At 35.3% G+C, this 21789-nt stretch overlaps 1 long non-coding RNA gene across 1 annotated transcript; it reads left to right on the forward strand.

Annotated features, from left to right (window-relative positions):
- The first annotated feature begins 1325 nt into the window (after window positions 1-1325).
- On the forward strand, window positions 1326-21249 carry LOC121416297. Its single transcript, XR_005970124.1, has 3 exons — window positions 1326-1485; window positions 6987-7073; window positions 21132-21249. It is a non-coding gene; the product is annotated as an uncharacterized LOC121416297 (long non-coding RNA).
- Window positions 21250-21789: the final 540 nt, after the last annotated feature.

Below are 21789 nucleotides of genomic sequence, written 5' to 3' on the forward strand. Positions count from 1 at the left end.
TGGCCATCAAAACATTTTGACACCTTAGAAGTAAATATTGACCAGAAACTCTTGTTACCTACTCATAATATCAAATATGTTATTATTAATGACTTTGAAATTAAGTATGAAAATATTTGGGATGATATTGAAGTGTTATGATACAGGCAACAATGTATCCCATGGAGTTCTGTAAGCTCATGATCAAGCTGTGAAAAATGAAATAGTAGTAGCAGACAAGCTATTGAAGTGTCAAATTAACAAGATGAATATATTCGTCCTTTAAAAAAATCTTATTTTGGATTACTTTTAATGGAAATGTAATATACTGATTACTCTGAAATAGTTCATTTATAAAACACGTAAGTGCTAGCTTAAGTGACCCATTTTGATTAATTGAGCAACTTAAAAGAAAGTTGAGAAATATTTTGAATACCCTTTGTTCAGTAATTTTAGAAACTTTTCAATGGAAAGTAAAGAGAAAACCAAAATGATGATATTGATTATAATGATGTATGAATAAAGAATATATTTATTAGTAGTTGATGTAAGAAGACATTATTACTCACTTACCAAACAAAAGCAAAATTATTTTCTTCAATCCATGCAGCATTTGAAAAGGATTTTTTATTTCTTGGATGGCTGATTAAAAAACCCTGCTTTGTGTATAATACATCTGTGCAGATGTTTCTCCTCTGTATCATTGATATCAATAGGAAATTATGGAAATAATCATAGTATATAAATTCAAATTTAAATCACTGTCACTGTATGACCTACTTCAAGCAAGATTAATGTCAATTTTGACAGGCCCAGGGTAAACTCTAGAAGATGGGGGAAAACCATCCCAAGTTTAAATCATAACTTAAAGGAATAGTTGATTTGTTGAGTTTCAAGCAGATTTCAAATGAAAAAAAAATTATTACAACCATTTTTTGTGGATCCATAATTATATAGGTCAAATGATTTTTGGTGTTGATTACTCATTTAGAATAGGGTATTTTTTGTTAATGTATGAGATTTGACCATTAAAGAAATGTTAAAATTTTTTTATTATATATTTCTTCGTTTTGTGTTTACAGCAGGGATAAGACAGATGCTGATTAATTGTACAGAGTAAAAGAAAAACTGGAATTCATTGCGTTTGGTTTGTGTAATAAGCCAGAATTGTTTGATTCCAAGATTTTTTTCCACTTTCATTCTTTCTTTCAGCATGTTCAGTGTCTGATCCTTGCCCTGTGACTTTATTAACCTAGTCTGCAGGCACAGACCCTGATTGAAACTTTGATCAACAAGTGTGTCTCCACTCAAAGACTAGCACATACAAAACTTGCTGTTCAGAGGGCCTTCAGTACACAAGGCATGAGTAGGCTGCACATTCAGACCCATAACTCGAGTGAAGGGTTTGCACAGCAGACTACCGGATACCTGTTCTTGCAAAGGTATCAAAAGAACGACTCTCAATGTCTTGCTGAAAGGAAACGCAAGTTTATAAGATAGGCTCAGGTAAGTTTCTATTGCATTTGAAGAAACCGAGCAGATTCCTCGATTTTGAAATACACGCGACAGAAAAACACCAGTCAAGTGTTAGATTGACGTCTTCTTTTAATATAGGAGAACCCCCCCCTGCATTGTACAGAAATACAAGCAAAAATATGATAAGTACCAATTCATATAATTACTAACATATTGAAATAAATTACAGTATGAATGGCATTTATGAAAAGATAATATATTTCTGTAAAGAATGCAGTTCATCAGATAAATTCGAAGTCGATATTCAATTAATGAATAAAAAAATTGAATAACTAGCACATGATCGCTACACATTAAAGAACATTTAGATATCCATGTAAGCCCGCATTTATACCAGAAGAATATTGTATCTTTAAAGACAAAAGGCTAACGGAAGGTAAGGGTTGATGGCTTTTGACAGTTTGTGTATGTTTTTATCCATGGGTCACGTGAGGTCACCAGTCCTATGCCTTTAACTAGCTCTGCTCTGTTTGCTACCATAATATGGAAGGTCATAAAGGGGTTCTGAGAGAATGGGTCATGACCAATTTTGGAACTAAAGATTACACAGATGTTGAGAGCAAGAAGGATAGTAGGAGTATAGACTTACATTTAGGCTACTAGACATGCTGGAGATATGCCTAGATCTTGGGCTATATTGGAATAATACAACAACATCATCTTTGCTTCTGACTGGCTGGGAGCATATTTTAAACTCAAATCTGTGTTAGGATTCATTCCTGAAACATTGCCAGAGTCTTAGTTTGGTCACTCCTGTGGGCCTATAAAGAAAGAAACCTGGAAAGATCTCTTATTTGATGCTTACAATTATTTCAATTTCATAAAGCTTCAGCATCACTAAGCATCATAATTTGTGTCTTTATAGGCTTATATATAGGCCCTAATGATAATATATAATATTTACCCAAGGAGTTACCAGTGCTGGTACCTCCTTGATTTTATACCTAAGTTCTTATAGGTAGCCAAAGCAGCTTTTCAATTGGGTCTTTTATTAGGCCCTGCTTAACAAAAATTATGTTTATCCCTCTTTATTCTGAGTGCCTGGCTCTATTAGATGGCAGAATTAAAGGTCCCACTTTTAAAATCTTTCGGTATGACTTGGTCAGGGATCAGACCCACGACCTCCCGTTCATGAAACGGGCGCTCTACCACTGAGCCACCATGCCTGGTATTATTACAGTGTATTGGCTAACGTCCTTATGATTCTGATGGAGATGATCATCTGGGTTTATTCAAGGGATTTGATGTTTGTGATTCTAGGGTGAGATTTATGGGCACAGTTGTGTGTGAATGTCTCTGTCTTATGTCTCTGGGTAAATTGAAGAAATGATCCATGTGTCTCCATCCAGTTTTCTAGAAATAATTTTATTGATTTACCAAAAGGAAGAAAATATTAGATTTGCATTAAAGGTATTATTTCACTTTGTGAGCAGCAGATTTAAAAAGTTCTCAAACCAAGATGAAACATGTGTACAAGTGCATGTATTAGAACTGATAAACCCTGAATACAACCATTATTGAGAACGAGAAGCTAAAACTACAAGGCAAACCCCGATTTTTTAAATTGGCGTCTTATAGATGCCTAAATAGTACACATAAGTGTACGGGATGAAATTAAGATGGTGTTTCCGGTAACTTTATACTTCAATTTTTGAAGCACTAAATAATTATTTTCGAACGCAATTTTTTCTGGGCTTCATTTTTGTAACACATCACAGACACAGGTGACAAGTGTGACCTTCTAGCTCAGATTTATTAAAAGTCAGACCAATGTTAACCAATCACTTTAAGCTTATAAAAGGGATGAAAATCAAGGAACTTAAGCACTTTCGTTGACGATAGCAGGCAAATTAATGATTAACTACAATCCTTCAAATTATATCTTTGGTTTCACTCTTAAGAAGACTCCTGAAATTAATGGATAATTTCACAATCTAAAAATAAACCAGTCTTGTATGACCATCCCAAGAGTAATATAAAAGAGAGTCAGCTGGCATCCTGTATTACTTTCATTTAGGAGTGGTCTTTACCGGTAATATTGCAGAAGCTTCACTCTCTGAGACTGTCAAGTATTCAGAATAGATTACTATTGATTTGCCCTTTATCTAAAAACATATCTGTAAAAATAATATGTATTAATTTTTTTATTTCATGTATAATCTTTGAATGTGCTTAAGAATATAAATGAGTGTGTATGATGCATCCCTGTGTGGTTTCGCAAATCAAATCATCAATCTACTGTTGATGTGAAAGAACTGTTCAATGTATACTTTAAAAAGGCTCACATTTTTTCCATCTTAGTGATGAAGATTTTTCCCTTTTTGCTTTGTTTGTAGATTTGTTCTAAAAAGGTATCACCAATCAATTTTCACAATATTGGTTTAATGGCAACAACAGAATTGAAATAAAATTGTTCTTTTGAAAAAGCGCAGTGCATTGTTGTGTTTATATAAATCTTTTTAATGATCTCCTATATGTTTTTGTAATAGCTTTGTATGGAAGATAGTAACATAAATCATAAAGAATAGAAATAAATATTGGACAATAAACAGGTATCCTTCAAATAATTAAATTGACTGAGCTTAACCACAGAAGTTCAAGATTTTCTTTGTTATAGAGAAGAAAGCAAAGCTCATAAAGGCAGGCTATAAATTCTCATCTCTGGTATGACATACAGTTTTGAAAATGAATTTGAAAAACACATCAATGAAACACAAGTGACTTGAGGAAATAATTATTTATGCAGCACATCTTCTGTCCACCCATTCTAACCTCGCTTCAAACCGCAAAATTCATTCCTGGTTAAAACCCTTCAAACTAATCCAAGAACCTAGGGCCCCATCTTGGCTCCTTCTTTACCAAGTTCACTCCCCACACCTGACCATAAATCACCCAAATACCCAATCTTTCGTTGACCCCTTGACATCCCCATAAAAATCACTCAGTTTTTATCCACATTTTGCTGTAGTTTCCTGCCATCAAGCGATATTATTCCCATTTTTCTGCCTTCATTTATCATGGACGGTTTATTTATCTGTTTTCCATTCTCCCCCTCAGTGAAAAAACATACAAAGGTGCTGAGTTATTGGTGGGGTTTCTCAGCTCATTCTCCCGAGGGAGGGGTCAGTATACCAGCTCACTGATTTCATGAACTTGATCCACTGTGGAAGAAAGAGGGCATTTGGTTGCTGGTGTAATTGGTATAATCCCCCGAGCTACATTGAAGTTCATGACGTTTTAAGCCTGTTGTTTACTTGCCTTGACTTCAAACTGAATGGAAAACAATTTCAAGATGACCTGATTTCTTGCAAGGAAAACATTGTATTTCATTTCATTTGTTTTTTTACCAGAAACACATGATGCATGGAAAGGGTGGTTGAAGTTCTTATGGGATTGGAACTTGAAGCTTTATTTCAATAAATTTTGACAGATGTTTTGGTTGTTTTCATAATGTTAATTTTGTTGTTCAGCCCCCCCCCTTTACCCACTGCTCTGTAATCTGTCTCTCTTTTCCATCTTCACATTTTCCTCTGTCTATTATCCCTGTATACCGGTATCCAATAGACATCTTTCCATCTCTCTATCTATTTCAATGCCCTCTTCTCTTCCCATTTCCTGATCTTACTCCTGTAACAATGAAGTAGTATACACTGGCCACACTAAAGTATAAAAATATTGCAATATAAATTGAAAATGAAATTGTTGGTCAAGTGATAAAATATTATAATATATTTATTGGTTCGCTGGTATTCTGGTTTGCTGGCCCCAAGTTCCTGGGGAGCGTCTCTTGAAAAGACTTGTGGGATACTTTATTCCACAAAATCATACACCTGTGCTTCTCAACCAATCAAAATCAAGGAAAGTTTTCAGATGTCAGAGGACGATTGTTGATGAAATGCTTTCCTGTTGTTATAAAAGGTTTCTGCTTGGAAAAAGGATACCGCAATCGTATCATCGGACAAAATACATGGTGAAAAACAGATTAATCTTCTCTGTGGTTTGGTGAGGAGGCAGTCCTGGAATGTCAAATAAGTGAGATATTGGTAGGAGATGATGCTGTCTCCATCTTAAAGAATCTTAAGAAGATTTCTTCCTCCTGATCCTCTTGAGATCAGTCAATCAGTGGTCAAGACATTGGTCAGTCAATGGGTCAAGACAATGGGTCAAGCAAGTAGCACTGGTCATAGGGAATGGTCAACAACAGGAAGTCCTGCATGGGATACTTGCTGAACCAATGCAGTAAACATGTGTAATCTGACATGTCAAAGAAGATGATAGAAGAATGCCCAGACAGATGTCTTTAGATTATAAGGTATTAGTTAAGAGAAAAGAAAGAAAGCATTTGGTGTGTGAGTACTATTGAAATGAGAATGATAGGATTATAATATAGCTTCATAAAACACCAAAGCAAACAGGAAAACATACATTAGGAATTACCTAAGTGGGAGAAAGAGGGAAAGATAATTTGGGAAACAAGATTGCATTTTTTGAAGGGGGCCGGGTGCACCAGAGTATTGCCATACCTTGTGTTGTATAACGGTTCTTTAAGAAGTATGTTCAATAAAGTGGCAAGCATTTATCCTTATTTGACACTTCATAATTATAAAATCATTGAGACATGAACCTAGTTTCATGAAAAAAATTACTTGTTGCTCCCAAATCTACACATAAATAGTTTTTTTTTTGCATTAACCAGAATATCCAACGATTCATTTGTTCATGGTCTTTAGTGAGATGCTCTTAAGTGAAGATTTGTGTGTTTTGTTTGATACTTTTGTAATTCCAATTGAAATTGATTTATTTTTGATGTTTTATTATAATTGGTCATCATTTTGATATTATTCACACAAGGGAATAGATAGATTACTCATTTGTATGTGCTGTCTAGTAATAGGGTCAAATATCCATTATATTTGTGAGTGCTATCGCAATCATCCAAGCACTATCTCAATTATGGTGCAACTAAAATCCAGGTTAATCTTATATAAATCTGATAATTTTCAATAAAGATGAACCTCGAAAGGGAATATTAATAGTGCTACAAAGAAAATGGGGCTAGAAGAGTAAGATGAGTGAGAAAGAGAGAGAGATAGATAGAGCGAGTTTTGGAACCCTTTTAATTCTCCTGAAAAGTGAATATTGAAGAAGATAACTTTATATATTCCTGATGTGAAGTTAAACTGTACACATTCAGACCAGCTGGAGCTGATGTCTGATTGTCTGCAACACAACCAAAGATGAATTAAAACTTAATAATCCAAATCTGAATTAATTAAGTCCAGATAGGAACAGCTTTTTATAAAGTGAAACATTCAGGCCTGAAATAACAGTATATATAAGTATAAATCACTTTGTGTTTAACCATTTGATAGATTTTGCAAATTTGTGTTTTCATTACACATGACCCTTTGGGAAAGTAAATTTCATAAAATTGTTCATTTTAATTTTATTTTGTCATTTTCATTCCACAGAAATCATTAGTATGGATTGGAGAGATGAGTGATTTCTAGAGAGCTGTCATCATCAAGTTCATTAACTGTTTGTGTGGTGTTTAATAGGTAAAACTATCTTGATATCACATGGTAAACTTTTGACCAATTGGATGGCAAGATTATTAGGAAGTGAAATAGTATGGGTGTGTATGTGTGGAGGGGGGGGGGGTTAGTCCTGGAAGTAGAGAAAGTTGTTTTTCATGATTCATTTCATTGTATTCTAATTTTAAGGATACAATCAAATCCAATTTTGTTACAAACTGCATTAAAACTATTTCCTGCTAAGTAAACTTATTTTTAATCAAGAAAATGAACAGAAAAGGATTGATCTCTTTATGAATGTGCAATTGTTCAGTGAAATATTGTTTGGGCACATACAATTTCAGAGATGAATGGAGATTTCGGCCGGAAAAACAGGAAATTATGCTCTCTGACAGGAAGGCGTTTTTCGTAAGATGATTTTTTTTTATTGGAGTAATACTAGTAAGAATGACATGTTTGTCATTAGGATGATTTGTAACATTTGTAAGACTTTGGGGATTAGAACCGGTTCTGCGGCTCTGTGACTCTGCAGGAAGAGATCCCTTGGACTGAAAGAGCGCTGCCTCCAGCATCTTTGAAGAAAGGAGATAAACCAGAGAACTATTTAATCCCATGATTGTTATTGTTCCATCATCTGTGATATAACCTATGACGTCTTTAAAACCCAGACTGGCTGTTTGCTTGGAGGACAAGACGGTGCTTAGTCCCACCTATACAATTGGGGATTCATCCTTGTTCATATGAAAGCAGAATGAAGAAGATCTTGAATGAAGGCAAAGCAACCAGATTGACCAGCTTTGACCTCTAGTAGAGTTTTTAACTTTTCCACATCAACCAATTAGTAGTTAAACATCTTAAATAACCATAAGCCAGCTCAGCGTCTAATACAATTGTCCGATGATAAAAACTACTATTTTCTGGTCATGTATCAAAGGTTAATCAAGACAACATGCAAATTGATATCACTGCGATATCCAAAGGTTCCAGTCTTAAAAGAAACTCTTAATGCATATGCCAATGACCTGAGGTTAAATCCCCCAATATATACTGGAATCTTAAGTCTTCTTTGTCTTCTTGCTTGGTCTCCCTATGTTTTTTTTTCTGGTGACATGTTGGAAAATATGATAAGCCTAATGTGAGTGTTGAAATATTGTAAAATATCTATTTTCAAACTAATGTATCATTGTATCACACATGTTTCTAAATCAGCTATGAATTATGAACAGTTCAATCCAATTCTCCTCTGACGATGCGTGGTTTGAATTATAAGTTCACCATAAAAAAAATAAAATAAAATAAAAGGTTTACTGAATTCTCTAATTTAACATTTTTAAAAGTATTATGCGAAATATTTTTTGTTTTTCGTATTGTGCAATAGTTTGGACTTAAATAGGCTCTGTTTAAACATTTGATCAGATACCCACTGACAAGACCTGGGTGGAGAGTGGCAAAAATATACCTGTCAAAGGTTGTGACTTTCATTCTGACTTGGATCATTCTGAAATGTAATCATTTCTGTAAATGAGTCATCTACAGTCATAAAAAGATAATAGAAAAGAGTTTTAACTTACTCTTCAGCACATGGAAATGTAAGCTAATGTATCTCAGAGATTAAAACAGGCCACAAAACACCTTAATCCTAACAAACTTTTACTCTTAGTGTATAGTGGGGATATTAACTTCTTATCAATCTCTCTTTAATCTTTAATCATGGTTAGATATCACTGTGAACGTGTAATCACTTCTGTTTGTTAGTCATCATGTAAGATATTGTTGAAAGAATAAGATACAATCTGGTAAAATTTTTCTTCAGCGAAGTGAAGACACTTCTGAATCTGATGCAAAGCCTCAAGATTAAGACAGACCACAATCGTCTTTTGCGACAATAGATTGGAGCATCGATGAGTGCGCTTCCTGAGAAGGTTTTACCCCCCTTCAAGAGATTTGGAGTAAACATGAACAAACAAGGGAAAGGATCAAATCATTGATCATCTCAGGCACAGATTAGATGAATCATGGTGAGGGTTAGAAAAGATTTTAAGACAATTTCTTGAAGTGGTTTCTTAGAAGACTCTCATCTTCTATCATCATTAGTGTACCTGTGATAATTAGTGCCCTCCTCATCTTACACAGATGTAAAAGCATTAGAAAAGTTTTGGGAAATCTTACAAACTTTCACCTTGATGTTTTGATCAAAGTCTAATTACAACCAAGGTAGCAATTTGTAGTTGATCATGGGTGTAAATATTGTTTATTTTCACCAACAGATTATTTTTCCAATCCTTAAGAATGTATATGAAAGTTCTGTTACATTTCATCACAGATGTTCTGCCTCTTTCATCTTAATTGGTACTTTTTATTTCAAGATTGACATCTTTCTTGATAAATGTATTCTCTCAGATGAATTACTTTTTTCATAATAAGAGGAGAAACATGAAACTATGTAAGTTGTCAAATGTCCTTACAGCTTCAGTCTCAATCTTAATTTCATCAGAAGAATAATGTTCTTAGGTACATAAAGAACTTAATATTATCAACAATCATAAGTTAACCCTCCTAACTGAAGAAACAGTAGTACTTTGATCATTGAATAGCTTCATGTGATTGTTATGATTACATGAGAAAACATCTCTTTCTTTATAATCATGATATTTTACCTGTTTCATCTACATTAAGGTCTGATAGTCTGATGAAACATGTGGCCTTGCAAGTGAAAACTGACCAAAGATGGGTAAAATTTCCTGCTTTTGAAAAAAGGATGTTAGCTTATTTTATAACAGTAAATTTCATTTCAAGTAGGCTATCCTCAATTGCCTTGATGACTATTAATTTTAATCTAGTGTCATTGTTATTGTAGGTTTTCCCTGGATGAGCAGCATTCTCTGTCTTGAGGAGAAACTTTCAACCATGAGTAGGTTGTTTGTTGGTGATGTTAATCCTTAGGTTTCTCCTGTGTACTTCCTGTCATGTTGGGGGTACCCATCGCTAGACATTTAGTCACTCCACTGGTATGCCGTGGAGAGAACTTTCCCCTCCCCTGATGACATCATCTCAAACAAAAACATCTTGAAATAACAAGAAATGTCATCTTTCATCCTAAGAACAAAGGTCTTCCCGCTTTTCTCAATATTTTCATGAAAAAACATGAATCATTATTTTGTTCATTGTGACTTACAATAATAGTTATATTGCTTTTTGTCTGAGGTACTCTTGTTACTTACTATTGCATTTTGTTTTTGTTAGAGGACTCGGTATACAATTTCAAATAACATATTCCAGCACATTATGGGGGGAAAGGAAAAAAAGGCACCCAAAATATCCAAGGAGAATGAGATGGACTTGGAGGTCAGACAAGAGGGCATCCATCAAAGTCCATGTTCAATAGTTTGTAACACTTAACTGTAATCTTGTTACATATGACAAGTTTTATGAAAAGTGTCCTTGTTGTGACAGTGAAAGGGTTTGTTAATCCTTTGTTCCTTCAGGGAATTGTGTCACTGAGATTGTTCTGGTACAAATTATGCTTAGATAATTTACTATTTAATGATTTAAGTAGTGTATTTTGCTAAATGTCTAGTTTTTATTTTCAACCAGCCACTAAAGTTGTTTACAACAAAACATCTTTTTCTAAAAAAAGATACATTTTAAGCATCAGTTGTGTTCTATTAAGTCTGATTAAGTCATTATTCATAAAGCATATATTTTTACTTTCATAACCATTACTTACCTATCATGTCCGTTTGCTTGTGACGTTTACTACAATTGGTAATATCAATAAATCTAAATAAAAGCCTAATAGGAGGAAATAGAAGCAGGTCAAGTTGAATTAGATTACATTTATTGTCTCAATTTAGAAGATTGCCTGTTATCAGGATGACTCGATTTTAGGTGAAGACTTCTCATCTGTGTTAGAGTGCTATTTTCAGAACCCATCTGTTTTCTTATTTTCATTTTTCTTTCTAATATAAAACAATATTCTCCTATGGTTTTACTGCTATCATCTCTAAATTGAGTATATTTTTGTTTTATTGCTAGCAAAGCCTATTCAATAATTTATTGTGCTTCTTCCAGTCTCTCCTTTTTCTCTGACATGTCTGAGCACTCTACTTCCATCCACTGCTGCAACTTTTCTTTAATTCTCCTTCTACTGGTACAATTTCTGTTTATATTTCTTGTCATATATGTTCTTGTAGAAATTTATAGACATCCAGTTGACCTTTTTCTTGAAATTTCTCCTTTTATATACCTTTGCATTTCCTCATTCAATTTCATCCCTCTCATATTTCCCCTTTTCCAATGTTCTATTCTCTTTGTTTGATCATTACACTTGTACTCAGGACTACTTATAATTCATCTATTCAGTTTTTTTTTTACTCCTATACCTTCATCAAGGTCTATCAGCATTTTCCACCTCCTTCCTTCTTCTGTCTCTATCCTTGTTCTCTTTTGAGTCCTCCATCTTCTTTATTGCCTATATGGAATGCTTCTTCCTGCCTTTCTAAAGGGTGCATGCACATCACTTTAGTTATGAACACATAACATGCCAAGTCAAAGGTCACTTCTCTTGTACCACAGGACCATCACTCACCTGGTAGACTGTATTCAGAAGGATGTGCAGAAGCAATATGTCTTCTGCTTGATTGAAATAGATTGATTGCAATGTGCTGTAGAACAGAACAAGGAAGCGGTTGCCTTTCAGATCAGCGCTGTTTTCATTCTCTCTCTAACAATTCCACCAGATTCTTAAGATATTTCTCAGATTATGCTTAATTGAAATCCACAGACATGATCAGGAAAACTGTCCCATTGATGAGTTCTTTCAGGAAATGGGTTTTCAATTCCTGCTAAGTATTGCACATTGCAAGGTATTTGAAAAGAGAGTAACCTAAATAAGGGTATCTTTCACTTGAAAGTCTGAAATGGGCCAGGGAATGGCCACATTTTCAAATGAATATGCTCACTTCAAATTGACAAGGTTGAATTTTAGTGTGATAGTAGTTTATTCTACCACATGAGAAAAATATGATCTAGCATTTTGAAAATGCATCTATAGGTGGTTTCAGACCGCCTCGAAGTTCGCCAGTTCCAGGTATTCTCTGATCGAAAATACCAGGTATTTTGGTAATGTGAAAGCAAACTACGCGTAATTTCCCCGAAAGAAAATACCCGCTAAATAGTAGGTACTTGGCGAAATTACGAGAACTTTTGAGGGGATTTTTCCAAGGTCGCAGGTATTTTGGCGATGTGAAAGCAAATTACGGGAACTTTTAGCCCAGCGTGGCGTGGCGGCGTGGGTGCTGCTGGGCTAGTGATTTTGAATCTCGCGCCTTGCCTGCTTATCAGACCATACTGCGCATGCTCGTAACTTAGGGAACTTATCCCGAAGGATGTGTTTCGGGGCGGTGTGAATGCAGGAATAATTAACGGGTATTTTTTAGCCTTAAAAAGTTCTCGTAATTTAACGGGGATTCTTGTGATCGAGGCGGTTTGAAACCTCCTCATGTGGTCAACCTTAGGTCCTTTACAGGACCTTGGGAATGTTTTTGAAAAGTGGGGATGGGGGGGGGCTGACCATGCAAAACAGTGGGGGAAAGGGCTGAAGCCCCTGGTTCCACAGTCCCTGCTTTAATAAATAGGCTTTTTACACAGGATTTTCTTAACCCCGGACTATCGCTAACCCCGTACTATCCTTAACCCCGTACTATTTATTTTCCTTTTCACACATGCCAAATTGTTTTTGCTAACCCCGGATAAGGAATGCTTGCTTTTTACACACGAAACTCGCTAACCCCGGACTATTGGTAGCTCATGAATATTCACGAGCGCACTGAGGGGTCATTCGGGTCATATCCAAAATCGCTGACTTCTGGCGTGCGCTTTTTTTTCATCGCCGTGATCGCTGTTTTCATGAATATTCATTATATTTACCTCTGATTGGACAACAGGGCCGGCTCTGTTGCGGGGCATGAATGGGAGCGCTTAGCCCACTTTCGTTTTACACATGCGATCTTAACCCCGTACTATTGCTCTTAGCACCGCAATTGGTGGGATAACCCTGCTTTTTTGCAGGGCCAAATAATCCCGTACTATAGGTGGGGTTAGCCCACTTTGCAAAAACGCTGTGTAAAACGAAAGTGGGCTAAGCTTAACCCTGTACTATAGGTGGGGCTAAATTGCCATTTAGCCCCACCAATAGTACGGGGTTAAGGAAATTTTAGCCTGTCTAAAAAGGGTATGAGTAGTGTTTTTGAAATTTTGGTTTTAGAACATTAAGACAGTGAAAAAAAATGTTTGATGTTTAAAAACTAAGAAGGAAAATCACCTTTTAGGTTTATAGAATGAATGGGAATAGACACAGGTGACTTGTCTCACTGCACATTTCTTTCAAGAAATGGAAGTTATAGAGATTCTGCCATTAAGAAATTGGCTGCGCTGCGAAAATTTTTATGAACTTCTTTAAGAACATCAAACCTTGATTTATTTTTTCTGAGCCCACTAACTACTTTTGACCTTTTTCCACAAATTAAAATAATTGAGGAGGTCCTTTTATTTAAGTGGTTGAAAAATCACAGCTGGCATGTATTTTAAAAATTTGGCTTGTTTCCCACTCGTTTGAAAAAGTGTCATCGCATGCCCATAAATGTTGGCAAACATGGAATACAGTTGCTTCTTGCATTATATCATTAATGAGGTCATTCTTGTCACTTCTACTTGAATAAAAAGTTACTGACTGTACCATCCTGTTAATCACCTTGTAATTTTTCTTTAGTATCCTTCCTATTAGTGTGTTCCAGAAGTGTTAGTTTTCTTGGTCTTTGTAGGTAATTATAATGGTAAATTGCCAATTCGTCTACTGCCATCCCGTCCACTCACCACATGGTCTACATTCATTTCGTCTAATGCCATTTCGTCCATCAACATTTCGTCTACCACCCATTTCGTCCAATCACCATTTCGTCAAATAGCCATTTAGTCTAATAGCCAGTTAGTCTATAGCCAATTCATCTACAACCATTTCGTCTACCAACCATTTTGTCTAAATCCATTTGGTCTAATGCCAAATCGTCCATTAACCAGTTAGTCCACTGTTCATTTGCTCCAATAGCCATGTCGGCTAATTTCATTTGGTCCAATATCCACATCGTCTATTTATCAACTCGTCCAATTGCCATTTCGTCTAATAGTCATTTCGTCCATCAATCATTAGGTCCAATAATCAGTTCGTCTACCAACCAAATCGTCTACTAACCATTTCGTCCAATTCCCAAATCGTCCAATAGCCATTTAGTCTAATAGCCATTCGGTCCAATAGCCATTTCGTCTAATACAAATAATTTGCGTTATCCGAGGAGGGGAGCGAAATGACTTTAATACCTTGAAATTATTGATGATATTAGTTTTTAAAAAACCCTAAAAACTATGATGAAAACTACTATCGCAAGGGTCGATTCAGTGGGTACAGCAATTCAGGCACCCCCACCCCCACCCCCTAAAACGCACACACACACATATAAAAGGGGGAACTAAGATGGGGAAAATGGAAAAGGGTCCTTTTAATTTAATTTGTCGCTCAATTTTTATTTAAAAAAAGAAAGAATATTGTATTCCGATATCAAAATACGATAAACAGATGAAAGACAATGTAGCCTTTTAAAGAAATATTGATCAATATACCCCCCACCCCCCCCCCAAAAAAAAGAGCTCTTCCCGATCTGTCCTTTCTTCTTTCCCTGTACTATCCTCTCCCTTTTTGTTCGTTTCCCGTCGCTAGAAGCCCGCCTGCGCCTAAAATAAATGTAGGCCTAGTAGTATTGACAATAACGATGAGTATAATGTTTGTGATATACTCATGCTGTAGCAATTGATGGATATAATAATAAGAATGATAATCATCATAATGATACTAATAAATAATAATAATAAAATTCACAATAATACTACTACTACTAATAATTATGATGATCATATTACTAATAATAACAAAAATGATAATAATAAGGATAATCATAATAGAAATAATATACATAATTAAAATAATTATTACTACGTAGGCGCGGATCCAGGAGTTTACAGGAAGGGGGGGTATTGAAATCACTAGAGTAGATTTTTGGTCGCGAGTATATAGGCCTGCCGGGTATAATTATAACACATCCCTTTTGCGGATCTAGCTTTTGCTAATGGGGGCAGGGGGGGGGCTGTTGCTCGAAAAATGTTCATTCATTTATATATTCCCCTGTCTGCGGATCGAAGAGGGTTTTTTCCGTGTTTTTTTTGGTTTTTTTTTTGCTTGCGCGAGCTGATCTTTTTTTTTATGAACATTTTATTTCATGTAGGCCCACTATTATTTTTACACATAAAATCATAAGTCTTGACACTGTTTGAAATCCTGAAAATTTCTCTAGATTAATAACTAATGCAAGGATTGCAAGCGCGCAGCGCGAGCAGAGAATTTTCCATATACTGACATGAAACAGGGGCGTTTTAAGGACTGCGTTTAGGAATTCTTAAAGATACATATTTTACTTTTGTAAATGCAACATCACAGTGCGAGCTGAAATTTTCCTATATTCAGACCTCAAAACGGGGCACTTTAATCACTTTTTGTAAATTTGTACATAATACACATATAAATAAACAATGCGAGCGCGGGTCGAAATTTGTGATATTCTGACATGAAAAATGACGTTTTAAGGACTGTTTGTAAGCATTCATAAAGTGGATACATAAGCATTTCGAGGAGGGCAAAGCGTCCGCCCCTCCTTATTGACGGCCCAAAAAAAAATAAAAGGGTGGGGGAGAAAAAAAGAGAAAAAGGGAAGGAGGGAAAAGAAAACTGGAAATGAGACGAGAAAAAGCTGAAGGAAGGAATTAGACATTGACAATCCACGTCACTATATATCCAGTTTAGAAATGAATATACAAACATGTGCACGGCGAGTTAAAAAAATTGATATTTCAGGACACTTTGAACACTCCCTGTAATACAGGATACATAATTATCTTAAAATGAACAATTACTGCAATTATTGCCGAAAATGTTGGTTAATTGACATAAAGAAGTAACAGATTAAGGATTGTTTGAAGGAATTCAAGAAGAGATGGATGTATCATAAATAAAAATGTGAGCGCGCAGCAAGAGCTGAAGCTGTTTCCCTATTTTCAGATCACAAAAATGGAAGATTTTAATCATTTTTCTTTTGTTATTATGTACAGGATACATATCTCAATAAATTATTAATGCGAACGCGAAGCATGAGATGTTTCCCTTTCCTTTTTTCCTTCTCTCTTTCTCCCTCTTCCTTTTTTTTCCTTCTCTCTTTCTTCCCCATTTTTTTCTCTTTCTCTTCTTCTTTCCCTCTTTTTTTTCTCTCCCTTTTCTTTTCCTCTCTTTCCTTCCCCTTTTTGGCGCCCCCTTTCGCCATCGCCAGTATACCATTCCGTTTTTCCTCGCCCGTATCGTGTATGTATAACCTCGATAAGACACACATTGCTTCCCCCTTTGGGTGGAAAACACTTCCATAATGCAAAGTAATCAATGACGAACAACACTAGTCAACAGTGATAAAATAAATCAAGAAGTTGAAGAGAATTGGTAATTAATTAGGCCCACAATCGCGAATAGAGTCGACTCGGGTCGTAGAGGGCGCTAGTGCAGCATAGTAGACCAGTATGCGTATTAGACGAAATGAATATTAGACGAAATGGTGAATAGCCAAAATGGCAATTGGACATATTGGCTATTAGACCAAATGGCAATTAGACCAAATGATTGTTAGCCGAAATGAGTTTAGACCAAGTGATAGTAGACCAAATGCAGTTAGACCAAATGGAACATGGACGAAATGAAAGTAGACCAAGTGGTTATTAGACCATTTGCCTTTAGACCATTTGGCTATTAGACCAAATGGGAATAGACGTAATGATAGTGGATAAAGTGGCTATTGGACCAATTGGCAAAAAAATACCATTAGACCAAATGGCTATTAGACCAAATGATAATAGACGAAATGGCTATTAGACGAAATGGCTATTAGACGAAATGGTGATTGGACGAAATGGTAATTGGACCATGTGGATAGTGGACCAACTGATGGTAGACGAAATGATATTAGACGAAATGATATTAGACCAGGTGGGTAGTGGACAAAATGGCAGTGGACGAAATGGCAATAAACCATTATAACTATTGATACTGATAATGGGTGCGTCGTGGTTTAGTGGTTCTGACTCTCGCCTCTCAAACAGAGGGTTATTGGTTCAAATCCTAGCTGTGGCATGTTTTCCTTCAGCAAGAAGTTCATCCACACTGCTGCATTCAACCCAGGTGAGGTAAAGGGTACCGGCAGGAAATAATTTTTCAAAAAGCTGTGTGCACCTGAATCGATAGCCTAGCTTAGCCGGGTAATTATAGTAGGGCCTGCTGGGAGAATAGTTTTTAGAACTGAAGTGGGTACTTTATTATTATCATTATTATTATTATGATGAAATCAAATGTTCAGATTAAGCCACAATGCTATTAAATCTTGCAATTTTAGGATGAATGAAATTAGGATTCTGTACCTCATGTACATTCTGTAGGCATATTTATTATAATTTTTAATTATAATGATGAATCACTACCCTGTTCCACCTCCATACAAAAATCATCTTCTATTATGTGGTTGCCTGACAAAGCAACGGCCAACATATTCTAACAAACTCTTCATTTTAGTGGTTCAGGTTTCATATAATTCATTTTTAAGAACCAAATAACAATTCAAAGCTACTTAAATAGAAGTATTTGATTGGTTAAAAAATATATTTAAAACAATTTTTTATTGATTACAATTTTTAAAACAGAATTCCGATATAAAATAAATGTGGAAACTATTAGCGGGGAGAAATTTTATTATTAAACACAAATATATATTTTTATGAAATACAAATTTACAGCTGACTGGGCTAACTAAATATTTACTTTAAATCATTTCTAATGTAAATTTCCTTATTGCTTCCTGGCCTTGAGTTTATATGTTATGTTTGTTATTTATTGATTGAAGATTTTGTATTTCAACACTCAACTTTGATTTAGTTAATCAAGTCTTGAGTATGAAGGTGTATTTAACCTTAAAAACTTTATTAATAATCTTGTTATTCATTATGTGCTTAAGAATACATTTAATGTATCTAAGCACTTACCAGGCGCGGATCCAGAGTCAGATATGGTGTGAATTTGTCTGAAAAAAGTTGGGAAGCAAATTTCATTTCATCACCCAAAGCGTAGACAAGCTGGGTGCATCGATGCACCATTATATTTGTAGTATTTACAGGGTGTGCCCACACCTTCCGTCACCCCCCTCCCCTCCCCCCCCCAGCATCAGTGCCTGCTTATAGATTATTAGTAATTCTTGCACAAATGTATGTACATCCTCCACTCCCGTGGAGTATTCTGTAGGAGCATGCACAATACTGGACAAGCTATACAATGACTTTCACATCCTACTGGGTACACATTTAGCATCTGGGTGGAGAGAGGCAAAGTATGGATTGATACCTTGCCAGCGGACGCTAAGACAAGGTGGGATTTGAACACAGTACCAAGTCACCACAATTCTTCTTAAAAGTTGGTGAGGGCAGGATGGAAATTTCTTTGTGTTCTTGGAGAAGCTCTTTGGTAGAGTCATTGTTTTGCCATATATGAGCTGCAATTGTTAACCAGGAATACTTATACATGCACAAAAATGATATCTATATCTGGGATCTTTATAATTGATATAAATTTATCCTGTTGTCCAGTTCTTGGCCTGCAATGTATACCAAGACCAGTTATTATAGAAACCTAATGTTGTTTTTGGAGTGGTCTCTTTTGAATCAAAGAACTAGGGTCATTTCATCCAAAGAAAAAGAATAACATAGAGAAGAAACAGACTATTTGGCTTGTGACGCAGTAAGTGAGTCAATATGGCAGAAATAATACTTTTTTTTCTTTGACTAGTCCTCATTTGAAGCTGTTTGTCAAATCTATTGACAATGCTTTAGTTAGATGTGGTACTCGACCATATAGCTTGTGTTTTGGAATTGTACATTTGATTTGAGGCTGTGGTAGTCCATTATACTCCATGTGTAGAGAGTAAACAGGTCAGGCTCTGAGCGACAAGCGAGTACCACTCGCCTGGCACGAACCAAGGACCCTATCCCTATTCAACAATGAAAAAGAAAAATCATGGAAAATATACCATTGGAACAAAAAATTGAATTTTTGACTGAATTGGTTCTGTGGAGTTGTATTGTTATGACCTTGTGTGTTTAGTCAAGCATGTTGCGGTTTAGGATACAAGTTTGAAGGAAGATTTGAAAGCAGCATGCACTGTAGTTCCTGATTTGGAACAAACTTAAACTGAGCAGAAAGGAAAGGTCAAGATAAATTCATTGTGAATAAAAAAAATAAAGAGAGAAAATGAAGAGTTGCCCCCCAGTATTGATATCAACTAATTGTACAGATATTCAGAGTCTTACCAAATTTTTGAGGGAAAGAAATATAGAGCAAATAATATCTTCCTACATAGAGTAAGTTACCCCTCAATATAGAAACCTTTTCTTCTTTACCCAAAGCTTTCAGTTTCTTGTTAGTTTTGTCATTTACACTGTAAAAACTGCGGTGTTAAAACTGACACCAATTGGTGTTCATAAAGGACCACACCCTGAGGTGTTAAAATTAAACCCTAGAGATTAAACATAACACCAAAGAGTGTTGTAATAACACCTATAGGTGTAAAACTAACACCACCAATTTAACACCGGTGTAAAATAATTGGTGTGGTCCTCTATGTACACCGGCTAACACCACAGTTTTTGCTGTGTATGTCTTTTCTGTGACATGATTTATATACCATTAATCAATCTCTATTTGCGTACAAAAACTGAAACAACTATTCATCCTCCTTTAAATATCTTTTTATTATTAAGTGGTCTTTTATCTAACTTTTTGTAGCACCAAGTGCATTCTGTAAAGTCTTGGAATGACAATATATACTTTATGCCTTTTGTTTCGTTTCTTAGAATATCTTTAAATATGTAATACATTCATAAATGATTTCACAATATGTATCATATTAATTTAATATCATAATACATCACTCTGGTTTCAGTATCATGTGAAAAGAGGGAAGTTGTGATTTACTTAGAGCTACTTCTAGTGTATTACCCACTCAATGGGCTGTATCCACTTTCATTTGACATGTTCATGATGTTTGAGGGAATCTGCTCTAAAAGTATATCATCTCTTCCATGTAGTAAAAAATTATAAATCCTTATGTTAATCTTGTGCTGAATTACTATTTTAAGAAAGTTTACAAGAAGTAACTACCTCCCAAAGTGTTGATTTCTTTGTTGAGTTTCAAACAATGTAAGGTAAATTTGTTCAAAATGATTCATCATTAAAAATGACTCATGAATACCCAAAGACCCTTATTTTCACAATTTTCAAAGAAAAGTTTATCATTGCTTACGGATTAATTCGACCCTGAAGAAAGAATGGAATGGTTGTATTGACTTTGTGTGTTGACACGTGCAGACCCTCAAACCCACTCAAAAAACAGAATCAGTAGCAACACAAAAGTTTGTTTTTTTTGTTGACCTTATTTGGAAAAGAAGACAATCAAAACACATGTTCTTTCCTGAAGACCTTGATATCTCTTGGAAATATATAAATACTTTTTTGAATATTAAGAAAACCGTTTATTTATTAATATATGTGAGAAACACATATTCAAACCTTTCTCCAAATTATTTAGTTCATACAAATTTTCCCTAAAGTTTGTCCCCAAACAATGAACGTAGCTGTAATAAATGATACATCTTCAGTGTATTGAGCAGACTTATTAAAGTCATTGAAAAACGAATGAATAGATCAAAAGACTATCTTAATAATAATAATAATTAACATTTATATAGTGCTTAATACAACGGTTTCTAAGCGCATATCTTCACATTTTTTTGTGAAATGATTTTTTTTTCATTTTATTTAACTTTTCCTAATTTCTTTAAACTCGACTGGTGATCATTGAATCATTGTCATTCATTCATCATTGGATTTGCAAAAAGGATGAATTGGACAGACTACCTAAGCACGAGTGAAAAGCTAGCGACCTATGACGTGTGAAAACTAACAATAGAGGCTTGTGGGAGTCATCGTGCAACTCACACTTATTCATTCTATTTCACTTTGGTAAGTAGGTCCATCAGTTTAGACCTTGGTCCAAATTGTATGATATTCACCTGGTTCATTTCTCCAATTGGTCATAAATTTCTATTCTTCCATTGCTTCATCATGTCACTGATATTATTTCTTGTTGGTCTGATATTGTCCAAGATAACACTAGCCACTCATTTCAAGCCTGTTCTGGTCCACTATGTCTGGTCCATTTCTAGTCCACTACTTCTGGTCCTTTTCTATACTCTACCATTCTGATTTCATTCTAGTGTACCATGTATGGTCCTATTTTAGTCCACTATTATGGTCCTGTTCCAGCCTACAATTTTTGGTCTCATTTTAGTCCTCAATTTATGGTTCTGTTTTTTTTGTGCTTTTTAAATGGTTGGATTGATCACAAGAGTCCTTTTCCTTGCTAGAAACAAGGCGAAAATATGACATTGTTTACAAATGAACCTTATTCTTTGCCTACCACAAACTTGTTTAAAAGAAAATAAGAATAGCCTGGTGGTTAAGTCACTGCCCGGCAAGCAGTAGATGACCAGGTTT

The sequence above is a fragment of the Lytechinus variegatus genome, chromosome 5, assembly GCF_018143015.1.
Source record: "Lytechinus variegatus isolate NC3 chromosome 5, Lvar_3.0, whole genome shotgun sequence".
Classification (NCBI taxonomy): Eukaryota; Metazoa; Echinodermata; class Echinoidea; order Temnopleuroida; family Toxopneustidae; genus Lytechinus; species Lytechinus variegatus.